The sequence below is a fragment of the Callorhinus ursinus genome, unplaced genomic scaffold (assembly GCF_003265705.2).
Source record: "Callorhinus ursinus isolate GAN/ISIS: 27379988/994484 unplaced genomic scaffold, GSC_fseal_2.0 scaffold2, whole genome shotgun sequence".
NCBI lineage: Eukaryota > Metazoa > Chordata > Mammalia > Carnivora > Otariidae > Callorhinus > Callorhinus ursinus.
Window position 1 is genome coordinate 94,824,285 of NW_027397064.1, and position 15,445 is coordinate 94,839,729.

General features: G+C 41.4%; 1 protein-coding gene across 5 annotated transcripts in view; it reads left to right on the top strand.

Annotated features, from left to right (window-relative positions):
* The window catches only part of LOC112812392 (uncharacterized), a 105,735-nt gene that overhangs the window by 39,449 nt on the left and 50,841 nt on the right, over positions 1 to 15,445 (top strand). For 4 of the 5 annotated variants that reach the window (XM_073884832.1, XM_073884834.1, XM_073884870.1 and 1 more), the window contains exon 8: positions 14,338 to 15,030. The gene's annotated coding sequence lies outside the window, so the exon portion shown is untranslated. Of the gene's footprint in view, positions 1 to 14,337; positions 15,031 to 15,445 lie in introns of those variants that run through there. The other variant, XM_073884843.1, reaches the window with a different exon arrangement.

Genomic DNA, 15,445 nt, shown 5'->3' on the forward strand with positions numbered 1-15,445 from the left:
ATGTGTTTCTTTGCTTTTGTTATTAATTGGCCTATATAATTGGCTGCTCCCATGTTAGGGGCATAGATATTTACAATTGTTAGATCTTCTGGTTGGATAGACCCTTTAAGTAGGATATAGTGTCCTTCCTCATCTATTATTACAGTCTTTGGTTTAAAATCTAATTTGTCTGATATAAGGATTGCCACCCCAGCTTTCTTTTGGTGTCCATTAGCATAGAAAATCGTTTTCCACCCATTCACTTTCAATCTGGGGGTGTCTTTGGGCCTAAAATGAGTCTCTTGCAGACAGCATATGGATGGGTCTTGTTTTTTTATCCAATCTGATCGCCTGTGTCTTCTGATTGGGGCATTTAGCCCATTTACATTCGGGGTAACTATTGAAAGATATGAATTTAGTGCCATTGTATTGCCTGTAAGGTGACTGTTACTGTATATTGTCTGTGTTCCTTTCTGGTCTGTGTTGCTTTTAGGCTCTCTCTTTGCTTAGAGGACCCCTTTCAATATTTCTTGTAGGGCTTGTTTGTGTTTGCAAAGTCCTTTAGTTTTTGTTTGTCCTGGAAGCTTTTTATCTCTCCTTCTATTTTCAATGAAGCCTAGCTGGATATAGTGTTCTTGGCTGCATATTTTTCTCATTTAGTGCTCTGAATATATCATGCCTGTCCTTTCTGGCCTGCCAGGTCTCTGTGAATAGGTCTGTTGCCAGTCTAATGTTTCTGCCATTGTAGGTTACATATCTCTTCTCCCGAGCTGCTTTCAGGATTTTCTCTTTGTCTCTGAGACTTGTAAGTTTTACTATTAGATGTTGGGGTGTTGACCTATTTTTTATTGATTTTGAGAGGGGTTCTCTGTGCTTCCTGGATTTTGATGCCTGTTTCCCTCCCCAAATTAGGGAAGTTCTCTTCTATAATTTGCTCCAATATACCTTCTGCCCCTCTCGCTCTTTCTTCTTCTTCTGGGATCCCAATTATTCTACTGTTGTTTCATCTTATGGTATCACTTATCTCTCGAATTCTGCCCTCGTGATCCAGTAGTTGTTTCTCTCTCTTTTTCTCAGCTTTTTTATTTTCCATCATTTGGTCTTCTATATCACTAATTCTCTCTTCTGCTTCATTTATCCTAGCAGTTAGCACCCCCATTTTTGATTGCACCTCATTAATAGCCTTTTTGATTTTGACTTGGTTACATTTTAGTTCTTTTATTTCTCCAGAAAGGGTTTCTCTAATAACTTCCATGCTTTTCTCAAGCCCAGCTAGTATCTTTAAAATCATCATTCTGAACTCTAGTTCTGACATTGTACTAATGTCCGTATTGAGTAGGTCCCTGGCAGTCAGTACTGCTTCTTGTTCTTTTTGTTGAGGTGATTTTTTTCCGTCTTGTCATTTTGTCCAGAGGAGAATAGATGAATGAGAGAACAAAATGCTACCAGGGTAACAGTGTCCCCAGAAAATATACTCTAAACAAATCAGAAAAGACCTGTAACTGGGGGAAAAAAAGGGAAAGAAAGAAAAAAGAAAAAGAAAAAGATAAAAACAAACAAAAACAGAACAACAACAAAAAAACCCAGAATATGATCAAATATAATCAGGCTGGTGCATAGATCAGTGCCACACACTAGATTTTGGGCATATTTTGGTCTGTTAGAAGAAACTGCCTCCCAAAATTTAAAAGAAAGAAAATCTTATATATGTACAAAAATAAGGGTTAATACAATGAAGGGATGGAATATGACTGTAAAGATGAAAATTATAAAATTTAAAAAAAAATTGTTTATTATGTTACATTAGTTACCATACACTACATCATTAGTTTTTGATGTAGTGATCCACAGTCCATTGTTTTCGTATAACACCCAGTGCTCCATGCAATATGTACCCTCCTGAATACCCATCACCGGGCTAACCCATCCCCCCACCCTCCTCCCCTCTAAAACCCTGCTTGTTTCTCAGAGTCCATAGTCTCTCATGGTTCATCTCTCCCTCCGTTTTCCTTCCCTTCATTTTTCCCTTCCTTCTCCTAATGTCCTCCATGCTATTCCTTATGTTCCATAAATAAATGATACCATATGATAATTGACTTTCTCTGCTTGACTTATTTCACTCAGCATAATCTCCTCCTGTCCCATCCATGTTGATGTAAAAGTTGGGTATTCATCCTTTTTGATGGCCGAGTAATATTCCATTGTATATATGGACCACATCTTCTTTATCCATTCATCTGTTGAAGGGCATCTCGGCTCTTTCCACAGTTTGGTTATTGCAGACATTGCTGCTATGAACATCGGGGTGCATATGGCCCTTCTTTTCACTACATCTGTGTCTTTGGGGTAAATACCCAGGAGAGCAATTCCTGGGTCATAGGGTAGCTCTATTTTTAATTCTTTGAGGAACCTCCACACTGTTTTCCGAAGTGGCTGTACCAACTTGCTTTCCCACCAACAGTGTAAGAGGGTTCCCTTTCTCCACAACCTCTCCAACATTTGTTGTTTCATTCCCTGTCCATTTTTGCTATTCTAACTGGTGTAAGTTTGTATCTCAATGTGGTTTTGATTTGAATTTCCCTGCTGGCTAATGATGATGAACATTTTTTCAAGTGTCTGTTAGCCATTTGTATGTCTTCTTCAGAGAAGTGTCTTTTCATATCTTCTGCCCATTTTTTGACTTGATTATTTGTTTTTTGGGTGTTGAGTTTGAGAAGTTCTTTATAGATCTTGGATACCAGCCCTTTATCTGTAGGGTCATTTACAAATATCTTCTCCCATTCTGTGGGTTGCGTCTTTGTTTTGTTGACTGTTTCCTTTGCTGTGCAGAAGCTTTTTATCTTGATGAAGTCCCAAAAGTTCATTTTTGCTTTTGTTTCACTAGCTTTTGGAGATGTATCTTGAAAGAAGTTGCTGTGGGTGATGTCAAGGAGGTTACTGCCTATGTTCTCCTCTAGGATTTTGATGGATTCCTGTCTCACATTGAGGTCTTTCATCCATTTTGATTTTATCTTTTTGTATGGTGTTAGAGAATGGTCAAGTTTCATTCTTCTGCATGTGGCTGTCCATTTTTCCCAGCACCATTTATTGAAGAGACTGTCTTTTTTCCATGCATGTTTTTTCCTGCTTTGTCAAAGATTATTTGACCATAGAGTTGAGGGTCCATATCTGGGTTCTCTATTCTGTTCCATTGGTCTATATGTCTGTTTTTGTGCCAGTACCATACTGTCTTGGTGATCACAGCTTTGTAATATAGCTTGAAATCGGGCAACGTGATGCCCCCAGATTTGTTTTTATTTTTCAACATTTGCTTGGTGATTCGGGGTCTTTTCTGATTCCATACAAATTTTAGGATTGTTTGTTCCAGCACTTTGAAAAATGTCATTTTAATTTTGATCAGGATGGCATTGAAGGTATAGATTGCTCTGGGTAGCATAGACATTTTAACAATGTTTATTCTTCTGATCCATGAGCATGGAATATTTTTCCATCTTTTTGTGTCTTCTTCAATTTCTTTCATGTGTAGTCTGTAGTTCCTAGAGTGTAGATCCTTTACCTCTTTGGTTAGGTTTATTCCGAGTTATCTTATGGTTTTTAGTGCTATTGTAAATGGAATCGTTTCTCTAATTTCTCTTTCTACAGTTGTATTGTTAGTGTATAAGAAAGCACCTGAATTCTGTGCATTGATTTTGTATCCTGCCACATTACTGAATTGTTGTATGAGTTCTAGTAATTTGGGGGTGGAGTCTTTTGGGTTTTCCACATAAATTATCATGTCATCTGTGAAAAGAGAGAGTTTGACTTCTTCTTTGCCAATTTGAATACCTTTTATTTCTTTTTGTTGTCTGATTGCTGTTGCTAGGACTTCTAGTACTATGCTGAACAATAGTGGCAAGTGTGGGCATCCTTGACATGTTCCTGATCTTATGGGAAAGGCTCTCAGCTTTTCCCCATTGAGGATGATATTCACTGTGTGTTTTTCATAGATGGATGAACTTGAGGAATGTTCCCTCTATCCCTATACTCTGAAGAGTTTTAATCAGGAAAGGATGTTGTATTTTGTCAAATGCTTTTTCTGCATCAATTGAGAGGACCATATGGTTCTTCTCCCTCTTCTAATTAATGTGTTCTATCACATTGATTGATTTGCGAATGTTGAAGCATCCTTGCATCCCGGGGATAAATCCCACTTGGTCGTGGTCGATGATCCTTTTAATGTATTGTTGGATCCTATTAGCTAGGATTTTGGAATCCCTATTCATCAGGGATATCGGTCTGAAATTCTCCTTTTTGATGGGGTCTTTGCTTGATTTGGGGATTAAGATAATGCTGGCCTCATAGAATGAGTTTGGAAGTTTTCCTTCTGTTCTTATTTTTTGAAACAGCTTCAGTAGGATCGGTATTATTTCTTCTTTGAATGTTTGGAAGAATTCCCCAGGGAATCCATCAGACCCTGGACTCTTGTTTTTTGGGAGGTTTTTGATCACTGCTTCAATCTCGTTTGATTATTGGCCTATTCAGGTTGTCAATTTCTTCCTGTTTCAGTCTTGGCAGCTTATAGGTTTCCAGGAAGGCCCCCATTTCATCCAGATTGCACAGTTTATTGGCATATAGTTATTAATAATAATTTCTAATAATTGTTTCTATTTCCTCGGTGTTAGTCATGATCTCTCCCCTTTCATTCATAATTTTATTAATTTGGGTCCTTTCTCTTTTCTTTTGGATAAGTCTGGCCAGTGGTTTATCGATCTTATTAATTCTTTCAAAAAACCAACTTCTAGTTTCATTGATCTGATCTACTGTGTTTCTGGTTTCTAATTCATTGATCTCTGCTCTAATTTTAATTATTTCTCTTCTAATGCGTGGCTTAGGCATCGTTTGTTGCTTTTTCTCTAGTTCTTTAAGGTGTAGAGTTAGTTGGTGAATTCGGGATTTTTCTATTTTTTTGAGTGAGGCTTGGATGCCTTCGCAGTATCCCATAGGTTTTGGATTAATGTGTTTTCATTCTCATTGATTTCCATGAATTGTTTAAACTCTTCTTTGATTTCCTGGTTGACCCAAACATTGTTGAGCAGAGTGGTCTGTAGCTTCAAAGTGTTTGAATTTCTGCCAAATTTTTTCTTGTGATTGAGTTCCAGTTTTAAAGTATTGTGGTCTGAGAATAAGCAGGAAATAATCTTAATCTTTTGGTATTGGTTGAGACCTGATTTGTGACCCAGTATGTGGTCTATTCTGGAGAAAGTTCCATGTGCACTCGAGAAGAATGAATATTCTGTTGTTTTAGGGTGGAATGTTCTGTACATATCTATGAAGTCCATCTGGTCCAGTGTATCATTCAAAGCTCCTGTTTCCTTGTTGATTTTCTCCTTAGATGATCTGTCCATTGCTGAGAGTGGAGTATTGAGGTCTCCTACAATTAATGCATTGTTGTCAATATGACTCTTTATTTTGGCTAACAGTTGGCTTATATAGATGACTGCTCCTGTGTTGGGGGCATAGATATTTACAATTGTTAGATCTTCCTGTTGGATAGACCCTTTAAGAATGATATAGTGTCCTTCTGTGTCTCTAATTACAGATGTTAGTTTAAAATCTAATTTGTCTGATATAAAAATTGCTACCCCAGCTTTCTTTTGGGGTCCGCTGCCATGGAAGATGGATCTCCATCCCTTCACTTTCAGTCTGGATGTATCTTTAGGTTCAAAATGAGTCTCTTGTAGGCAGCATATGGATGGGTCCTGTCTTTTTATCCAATCTGCAACCCTGTGCCGTTTTTTGAGAGCATTTAGGCCATTCACGTTGAGAGTGATTATTGAAAGATAGGAATTAATTGTCATCATGTTGCCTGTGAAGATGTTGTTTTTATAGATTGTCCCTGTAACTTTCTGTTGTATATCACTCTTGGGGTCTTTCTCCTTTTATTTTTATTTATTTATTTTATTTATTTATTTTTTAAAGATTTTATTTATTTATTTGAGAGAGAGAGAATGAGAGACAGAGAACACGAGAGGGAAGAGGGTCAGAGGGAGAAGCAGACTCCCCACTGAGCAGGAAGCCTGATGTGGGACTCAATCCCGGGAATCCAGGATCATGACCCGAGCTGAAGGCAGTTGCTTAACCAACTGAACCACCCAGGCGCCTTACTATTTCTTGCAGGACCAGCTTAGTGGTCACATATTCTTTCGGTTTCTGCCGGTTGTGAAAGCTCTGCATTTCTCCATCCATTCTAAATGACAGCCTTGCCAGATAAAGTATTCTTGGCTGCATGTTCTTCTCATTTAGTACCCTGAATATGTCTTGCCAGGCCTTTCTGGCTTGCCAGGTCTCTGTGGATAGGTCTGACGTTATTCTGATGTTCCTCCCTCTGTACCTAAGGAATCTCTTCCCCCTAACTGCCCTTAAGATGGTTTCCTTGGTTCTAAGATTTGCAAGTTTTACTATTACATCCTGGGGTGTTGGCCTGTTTTCCTTGATCTTGGGAGGGATCCTCTCTGCCTCTAGGATGCGAATGTTTGTTTCATTACCCTGATTAGGGAAGTTCTCAGCTACGATTTGCTCAAATACATCTTCTAGTCCTCTCTCTCTCTCTCCCCTCCCTCCGGGATTCCAATTACTCTGACATTGGAACGCTTCATGGTGTCACTTATTTCTCTGATTCTGTTTTCATGGATTTTGAGTTGTTTTTCCCTGGCCTCCTCTTTTCCCTTTTTATCAATTATATTGTCTTCCAGGTCGCTTATTTGTTCTTCTGCCTTCCTTACCCTAGCTGTTAGATTATCTAGATTGGATCTCATTGATAGCATTTTTAAATTCTGTCAATTCAGCTTTCATTTCTGCCCTTAGAGACTCTATGTTGCCATTAATTGATTTCTCCATTCTAGCCATTGTCTTCACAATGGCTAGCCTGAATTCCATCTCTGACATCTTGGCTATATCTGCATCCATTTGCAAATCTGCAGCATAAGTCATAATCTCTGAGTCTTTTCTATTTTGGGGGTTCCTCCTCCTAGTCATTCTGTTGATGGGTGGTTGAGGGAATATATAGAGTCCAAATTATTGACCAGAACCCAAGCAAGATGCACCTGTTTTCTAGGGACCTTAGGGTTGCTGGCCTCTTGTTTTTCCAGCCTATCTTCTGGGGGAGGGGCCTGCCGCACTGTTACTCAGGCCACCCTGTTTGGGCGGAGTTGCCCTGCCCCCCATGGGGTGGGATGGGCTCAGTGGGAATCAGTTTGGGGAGCTTTTGTTCTCTGGGGCCTTTCCCTGGTGGCTTTCCATGTCTCTTCTGTGAGTCAGAGCAGAAAAGACTGTTTCCAACCCTCTACCTCAGAGCAGAGAGACTGCAATCTATTCTTCAGTGAGCTCTCCAGGCCACACTGTCTCCGTTTCTGTCCATGCTGCTATAAACTGCAGCATCCTGGGTTGTGTGCCCCTCTGCAGTGCTCCCAGTCCTGCCTCCAGGTTGGGGCATGTCTCTGCCCTTTGTGCTTCTAAAACTGCCAGCCGCCCCCAGATTGCACGCATGACCCCGCCCCTCTGGGTTTCCGCCCCAGGGGCTGCCCTAAAGTCCTTTCCCCGCCGCTACCAGTCTGCGAGTCTGTGCCCGGTCTCCAGCACGTAAGGCTGCCGCTCACCGGTGGTGTAGGATCCCCACGGCCAGGCACCCTCCCACTGCCGTTTATCCTCCAATATCTGCCCGTGGAATCATGGCTCCCTGCTTTGTACCTCGAAACCAACCATCTGTGATATTCTGTTTGTAGAGATCCAGATCTTCTTACATCTCAGGCTGATTTCGTGGGTGCTCCGAGTGGTCTGATAGATATCCAGCTCAATTCCGGGGACCAGTTGAAATAGGGTCCCCTACTCCTTTGCCATCTTTCCTCTAACTCCTGTAAAACATTTTATAGAAGGAATTGATAAGATAAGAAGTTGTTTAAAAAAAAAGAAAGAAGAGGATTTAAAACAAAAAGAAAAAAAGAGAGAGAATGTGATCAGGCAGGAAACTAGAACAAAGCCAGCCATACACTAGAGATTTAGGGTGTATTTTGATCTGTTGGAAGAAACTGTATCTCAAAATTTTAAAGAGAGAACAACTTATGTATATATGCCAAAAATAAGGGTAACTACTATGAAGGGATAGAATATGACTAAAAATGAAAAATGAAAATGTTTTTTAAAAAAGGGATTGACAAGATGTTGGTTGAAAAAGGGAAAAAGAAAAATTAAAAAAAAAGACAGTTAAAAAAGTTAACTTTGAAAGACTAAATAATCATGGTAACAAAGCCATGAATTCTATGTGCAGTATTCCCCTAGTGCTGGAGTTCTGCTGTCAGTGGCACTTTTTAATGCTGAAATTAATTTCTGAATGGATCAAACTTAATGGAGGTTTATTTCTTAATCTTGGAGTAGTCTGGGCCTAGACTTCAAGGTTAGCAGATGGTCTCTCTCCACAAAATCTTTCTAGGACCAAGACTAATATTGACTCTGCCATTTTAAAAAACCTGGCTTTCCAAGTTGCTCTGGTCTTTCCTTTCAGTCTTCCAGGGAGAGGAAAGAGCACAGAAGGGTGTGCAGGGGCATTTGTGGCCCATGACAGTAAATAGGACATAGCACTACCACTCACATTTCCTTAATGAGTAGACTATGAGACTACATCACACTCACCAGTGGAATTTAAGTGTTCACTTGTGCAACAGAAGCTGAGAAATATAGTTTTTACCATGTGCTTAGCAGTCTCCCACATAAGTACTTTTATTTTATTTTTTTAAGATTTTATTTATTTATTTGACAGAAAGCGAGAGAGGGAACACAAGCAGGGGGAGCGGGAGCGCGAGAGGGAGAAGCAGGCTCCCCGCTGAGCAGGGAGCCCAATGCGGGGCTCGATCCCAGGACCCTGGGATCATGACCTGAGCTGAAGGCAGATGCTTAACAACTGAGCCTCCCAGGCGACCCCCACATAAGTACTTTTAACTTTCTCATGGTTTATCTTTATTTTTTTAATTTTCCACACTGATTTATATTTAGTGTAATATAAATATAAATTTAATTAAAAATAGAGGCTAGGCAGTGAGAAACTAGAGATAGGGAGTATATAAACAATCCCTTCTGAGAAGTTTTGCAGGTGTCATTTCTCGAGGGAGAAACTAGGTTACGAGAAGGTAATTAAACATGGAAATTTGAACATATTCTTTTGTAAGCTAAGAATTGTTCAAGAGAAAGGAGACAATTGATAATGAATACTTCAGTTGGCTCTCCTTAAAGACTATATAGAATCTCTTTCTCACTTGAGAGAAGAGAGGAAAGAAAAAAGAGAAAAGTTTGAAAATGTTTGCCCATGCTAAATTCCACTCATTAGAGGGGAAGTTTCAGGATTTCAAAGCTTTCCCTGGAAGACTTGTAAGCAGAAAGAAACAGTGTTTATTGAGCTTGACAAAGTTAACAAATTGTGAAAATTTCCAAAGCTAATTGTTGTTTTTCTAAAAAATTGCTTTGATATGTTGACAGTTTTAATTAGGATCATTAAATACAGAAATTCTTAGGTTGCAAAGAACACCAGAACTACCCACTGATGTGCTGATGTGTTGTATCTTAATCATATCATGCAAAATGAGACCATTATGCAATGGGGCTGTTTCACAAACTTTCATGGAACTTAATACAATGTGAGACAGTCTTTTGAAAAATTTTATCAACCATAAAAAAGAAGTACTGTGGAAATATATAAAGGGACTGGCTAATTCTCATTGAGAGAATTGGGATCAGCTTCAGAGAGGAAGTGGCATTCGAGAACATTCTGGAAGGACAGTAGGATTTTTTTGACAAAGTCCTTGGGGAGAAGGCATCATGGGCTGAAAGTGACAATATGGCTGGAAAGCAGAGCACAGGATACAGGAGGAGCTAGAAATTGGCTTGACTGTGGCCTGTGAACATGGAGAGAGACTCAGTGGAAGGTAAGTCCAGGGAGGGAGGTGACAGCCAGCATGAAGGCTCCTGAATGCCAGCTCGAGAACTTGTAATTTCTATTCTTGGTTCTGATCAGTGTTTAGAAAAATTTATGTTAATAATATGGAGGGAAGAGCAAGAAGGGGAGAAATACTAACAGCAGATTAGAAGGAGGTGACTGGCATGGTGTTTTCAGGAGGGGAGATGTTGACTAGAGCCAGCACCGAGAGATGTGGGGGAGATATTGAGACTCCCCTAGAATGTGAAGAGGAGGTTTTACAACTTCCAGAGGGAATAAAGTGGGGATCACAGGTGTGCAGGTCTCTTTGACCCTTCCCCAGATGGGGAACAGAGGAAGTTTGAGATAGATGCCATTTGACGAGCCAACACATGGATTCTCCCTCTCTGTAGAACATTCTTGCAAACTCTCAAGGGAAACCAATTCTTCTTGTTGTTAAAGTTTCATCATAGGGGCGCCTGGGTGGCTCAGATGGTTAAGCGTCTGCCTTCGGCTCAGGTCATGATCCCAGGGTCCTGGGATCGAGTCCCGCATCGGGCTCCCCGCTCTTTGGGAGCCTGCTTCTCCCTCTGCTCTCTCTCTCTCCCTCTCTCTCTCTCTCCTCTGTCTCTCATGAATAAATAAATAAAATCTTTAAAAAAAAAAAAAAAAGTTTCATCATAGATTTATGGGGAGGGCGTTGACAAAGTTGTGGCATAAATTGTTCTTCAAGTGCCAACTGTCCCCACCAACAAATCACTAAGGATTCTCTGAGATTTGCAGTTGTGGCATTATTGATTTTGTACCTAGCCTTGGATGCACTGAGCTGAGTCTCCTCTGCGGCTGCCGCCCTGCCCCATCTGATCACCTCGCTTGTACCTGGAAAAGTCCTGTTCTTTAGTGGGATTAAGTCACCAAGGTCCGCATAGGTAAACACTCCGGGTGTCCCCCAGAGAGCTGCCCCATCTGCTCTGGCTGGCTGATGCTTGGCATTTTGCTCCAGGCACTTCTCTCTGTAACTCTGTCATTGACATCCCCACTCTCCCAGTCATGTGGCCCTTCCTTCATTCATTGACTCATATGCATTTAGCAAGACTTCGCTGGGTGCTTACAGGCTGTCTGTCTCACTGGGGGGCCAGTCTAGCAGTGAATCCCACAGGCATGTCCTTGGTGGGGAAGACTGGGAATTGTAAAAGCCTATGAAGCATACTGTGATGGGGGGGATCCACAGGGTGCTAAGGGAACACACGGGAGATATGTCTGGAGCAATTCTGGGAGGAAGTGACCAGGTGAGAAGTTCAGTCACCTCTGCTAGGTCAGTTCTTTCCTTTCCATATCTTCCCATAAAGGAACATTTATAATAGTCTCTCTGGGAGGCAGACTTATAGATGCCAGGCAGACCTGGCATACCAGCTCTGTGGCCTGGAGCAAGTTATTAAACCCCTTGTGGTCTCAGTCTCTTCAACTAAACAATGGGGACATCAATGCTTTCCCCATAAACCTATGATGAAGAACAAACAAGATAATATTTTAAAAATAGCCCCAGGCCTGGCACTTCAAAGATAATCATTCCAGTCTCTTTCCTGTGCCTGCAGTTTCTCCCTTTGTTTAATATACTCTGCTCTCAGCTGCTGAATTCACCTTCCCCAAACTTTAATCTTATCTCTCTCTGGCTTGAAAATTTTAAGATTCCTGTAGCCTGTGGAATAAAGTTTGTACCAGTAGGAAAGAGATACTCACTCTAAGGGATGAGTGAAGAAAGTGTAAGGAAGAACAGCTTGAGAGCACAGAGCAGGGATCCAGGGCATGTAGTCCGTTGGGCATCTGGACTGTTCCTTGAGGAGCTGATCTTGAGCTGAAATATGAAGGATGAATAGGAGTTTACTAGGCATTAGGAGGGATAGAGGGAAGAACATTCCAGATAATTGAAGAGGAGAAGGAGGAGGAAAAAGGGAGAAGGATGGGGAGATGGAGGAAGAGGTGGGAACAGCCAGTATGGGGCTGGAGCGCAGAGAGCAGCAGGGAAGGGTGAAAGGAACCAGGGCCATTCAGGACAGAGCCTGGTAGGCCATGCCGTTGTGCAACAATTTCCATGGTTCCATATATGAAGCAATGGGAGACATGGAAGGTTTTTAAGCTATAACTTGTTTTCACGTCAGTTTCTCTTTATTTTAGGAAGGGCCATCTCTTTATTCTTTATAGTAAACTCCATAGGTGCTCAAGAAATTTGACTAATGAATGAATGCAATTACAGTTGTAGAAATAGAGGAAAAGGATCCTAGTAGTTGAATTTTCTGGTTACTTGGGTGAGAGTGAACTGAGGCTTCACTCTTCTTCACCATCCACAGACTATGGGGACTGCTGCCAAGTTAGAGTTTGAGTTGATTCAGCTCTCCAGGAACATGCAGATGCAACTGACAAACCCGTATTCCCCCAGAGGAAGAAAATTCGCACTACCCAGAGACTGAGACAAAGGGGAATTTAGCTCCCTTGAACTTGAGCCTGGGGACAAGAGAGCTGATGGCAGCTTGGCAGATTCTTGGGTCTCCATGGAAACAGGCAGATTCTGGAAAAGTTTTCTTCTTGAAGGGAAAGGCAATATTGGCTGCTTCCTTTCTTCTGGACACCCTCAGCATGCATGATTCATAAAACATCTGTCTGTAGATTCATTCCAGACAGGGGGCCATTTTGTACCATTTCTGACCCCTACACTCCTGTCTGCTCCTCCTGCAGAGCTCTTAGGCACCCCTGTACCCAGTGCGTCCAGCTGTCCCACACAGTGAGGTTCAGTCACCGGAGACATGAGTCACAGAACCCAGAGTCATGTATCTGGTCCATCCTCGTGTCTCAGGGCCTAGGATGGTATCTTACACAACGTGAAAATTCAACACACATTTTTAGGAAAAAAAAATGTGTGAAGAGTAGAAGGGAATGATAGCCAAGTTCCCAGGTGGTCCTCTTCCTTAGAGTTGAGAAACAAAAATGCATAGCAAACAATTGTCACTTACAACAATCGATAAATCGGTAGCCATCCCAGCTCAACTATGAGATAAATGTAGAGGCTCAAGTTTGCATGCATAATGGTTCAATGTTGTTTTGCAATATTCATTTCATTTACAGTTGTGGGCATAATTGGGCATACATACCAACCATATGTATTGTAAGTCATCTCCACGCCAAAGAGATCCGGGGGCAATTCAATAGCAATTCATAGCATATAATTCCAAGTGATTTTGTAATTATTTGAGAAACATTGAATAGTTGTGGGTTTCTTGTTTTTGGTCATAACTTCATTCATTTAACAAGCATCTGTGGAAGGTTAACCATGGATAGAGCCTCTCTCAGGGCACTGGAAGGTACTCTTTGTGCCCTTCTTGAGGTCCCAGTCTAGTGGGTGAGATAGAAAGAAAACATAATGACAGTATCATATGATGAACTGTCCTTACCAGGGCTATACAACAGAAACACAACATGAGCCACAAAAGTAGTTTAAAATTTCCTAGGAGTCATTTTAAAAACGTAAAATAAACAGGTATAATTCATTTTAACAGTACATTTACTGAGCCCAATATATCCCAAATAGTCTTATTTCAATATATAATCCATATAAAGATATATTCGATATTTTACTATTTTTCATACTACGTCATCAAAATCTGGTCTGCATTGTGACCTTACAGCACATCTCAAGTTGGACTAGCCACATTTCAGGGCCCCCAAGCCACACTTGACAGTGTGGGTCTTTACAGTGGGGCGGAGAGAAACTTCTTTGCTGTTGAACCTGAGGGGTGGGTCAGGAAAGGGGATAATCAACTGTACTATAGGCTAAGGGTGGCGAGTAGTGTCTGGAAGGGCATAGAAGAGGTGTGGGAAGCTGGATCTGCCACCTGGCCCCAAGACACAAGCGTGACAGGTGAGCAGCTGCCCTGGAAATGGTGGGGAGGGCAGGCATGGTGTTTAGAAAGAGGGCTCAGGCAGAAACTCTGGAGCTCTGTGGGCCTGTGGTGCTCAGCTTCTCTCAGGCCAGTGGCTGGGTGTCAGACAGTGGCATGGAATGGGAGTGTGATGATTTTGGTCTCCTCTTCTATCTGAGTGGATCTTGTTCTGAATGAGTGCTGAGCCTGGGATGGATCTAAGCCTTGGGGTATCTTTTCACCTAACAGTCACTATTTTCTGTGGTGGGGAATATCACCCCTGAGGGGCAGGTTTGGAGTGGCCATGTCCTGCTGCCATAACTGAGGGTCATTAATTCTGAATCTAACTCAGGGACAAGATAGGCCCTTTATAGACCCATTTTACAAATGTGGACACTGAGGGCTCTGGGAGATTACAGGCAACTGTCTAAGGTGTAACAGGTGATAATGGTAGAACCAGGATAGAAACTGAGACATGTGTGACTCACTCTGCTTTCTCCACAGCACGCTGCCCCAAACACGAATATCCCTGTACAATACACTCCCCTGGGAATTTGCATGTTCAATTTTATAATCAATCAGAAAGCACTTATTTATACTGACTGATGGGAAAGAAGGCTATGGTAAGTGTGTAGGACATGGCTTCTTCCTCAGTTACTTATGCTCTAGGAAGGACAACACACAAAAGCCTGTGACAGGTGAATAAACTGTGAAATAGAAAAAAAATCAAAATAATTTCAGGAGAAATTTGTGAGACTAGACATGTTCAGTTAGCATTTAAAATCACGAAAGCTTTAACTGTGGATAAAGGAATATTGAGCAGCAACGTGGAAGTGGGTAGGACATATTTTGGGCTGGGGATAGGGTAGCCTTGCCACACTTCCTGAAATCACACTGACAATTTGCCTGAGATTAAAATCTTTTTCTTGTTTCCTACCCTTTTCGGGCTACATAATGGGCCAAGGTGGCAGGTAAGGATGCTGATGTACCTAGGCTTCTAGAAGGCATGTTCTCAGCTACTGCTGCAAAAATCAGGGCATCGATGTGTCCATCAGGAGACACCTGGTACAGTGGGAAAAACAAAGAACCTGGAGACTAAAACCCCCAGGCTTCCATCCCAGCTGAAGGTCTGTGGCCACATTACTTGATGTCTCTGAACTTCACTCTCTTCCAGGGCTGTTTTGAGAATTTAAAAAAGTGAGTAACACATAAAGTGTCTATGAAGATTCTGGACCTGTTTTAATTTGTTTCTCCTTCCCTTGCACCTAATACTCTAACCAACCTTTGGGATCCTCACATAATAGAAGCAAGCAAGTTAATTTGAGCAATTTTGCTATAACCATTCACAAGTAGATCCATATGATACACACTATTTGTTGACCACTCAAAAGTCATTCCTAGCCCCCTTTCTCCCAATAGGCTCTTGCTCTAGAGACTAGAGGACCAAATACTTGCTAGTAGAGGCCATGCAAGACAGTTCTATCCCATTCATGATTGCATGCTGCCATGCATTATTCAGCAGACAGTATATGGCCATCTGACATGTGCCAAACACTGTTCTGGTCACTGGGAGAGACAGAAAGAGTATGTATATATGTTAGATAATGCTTTG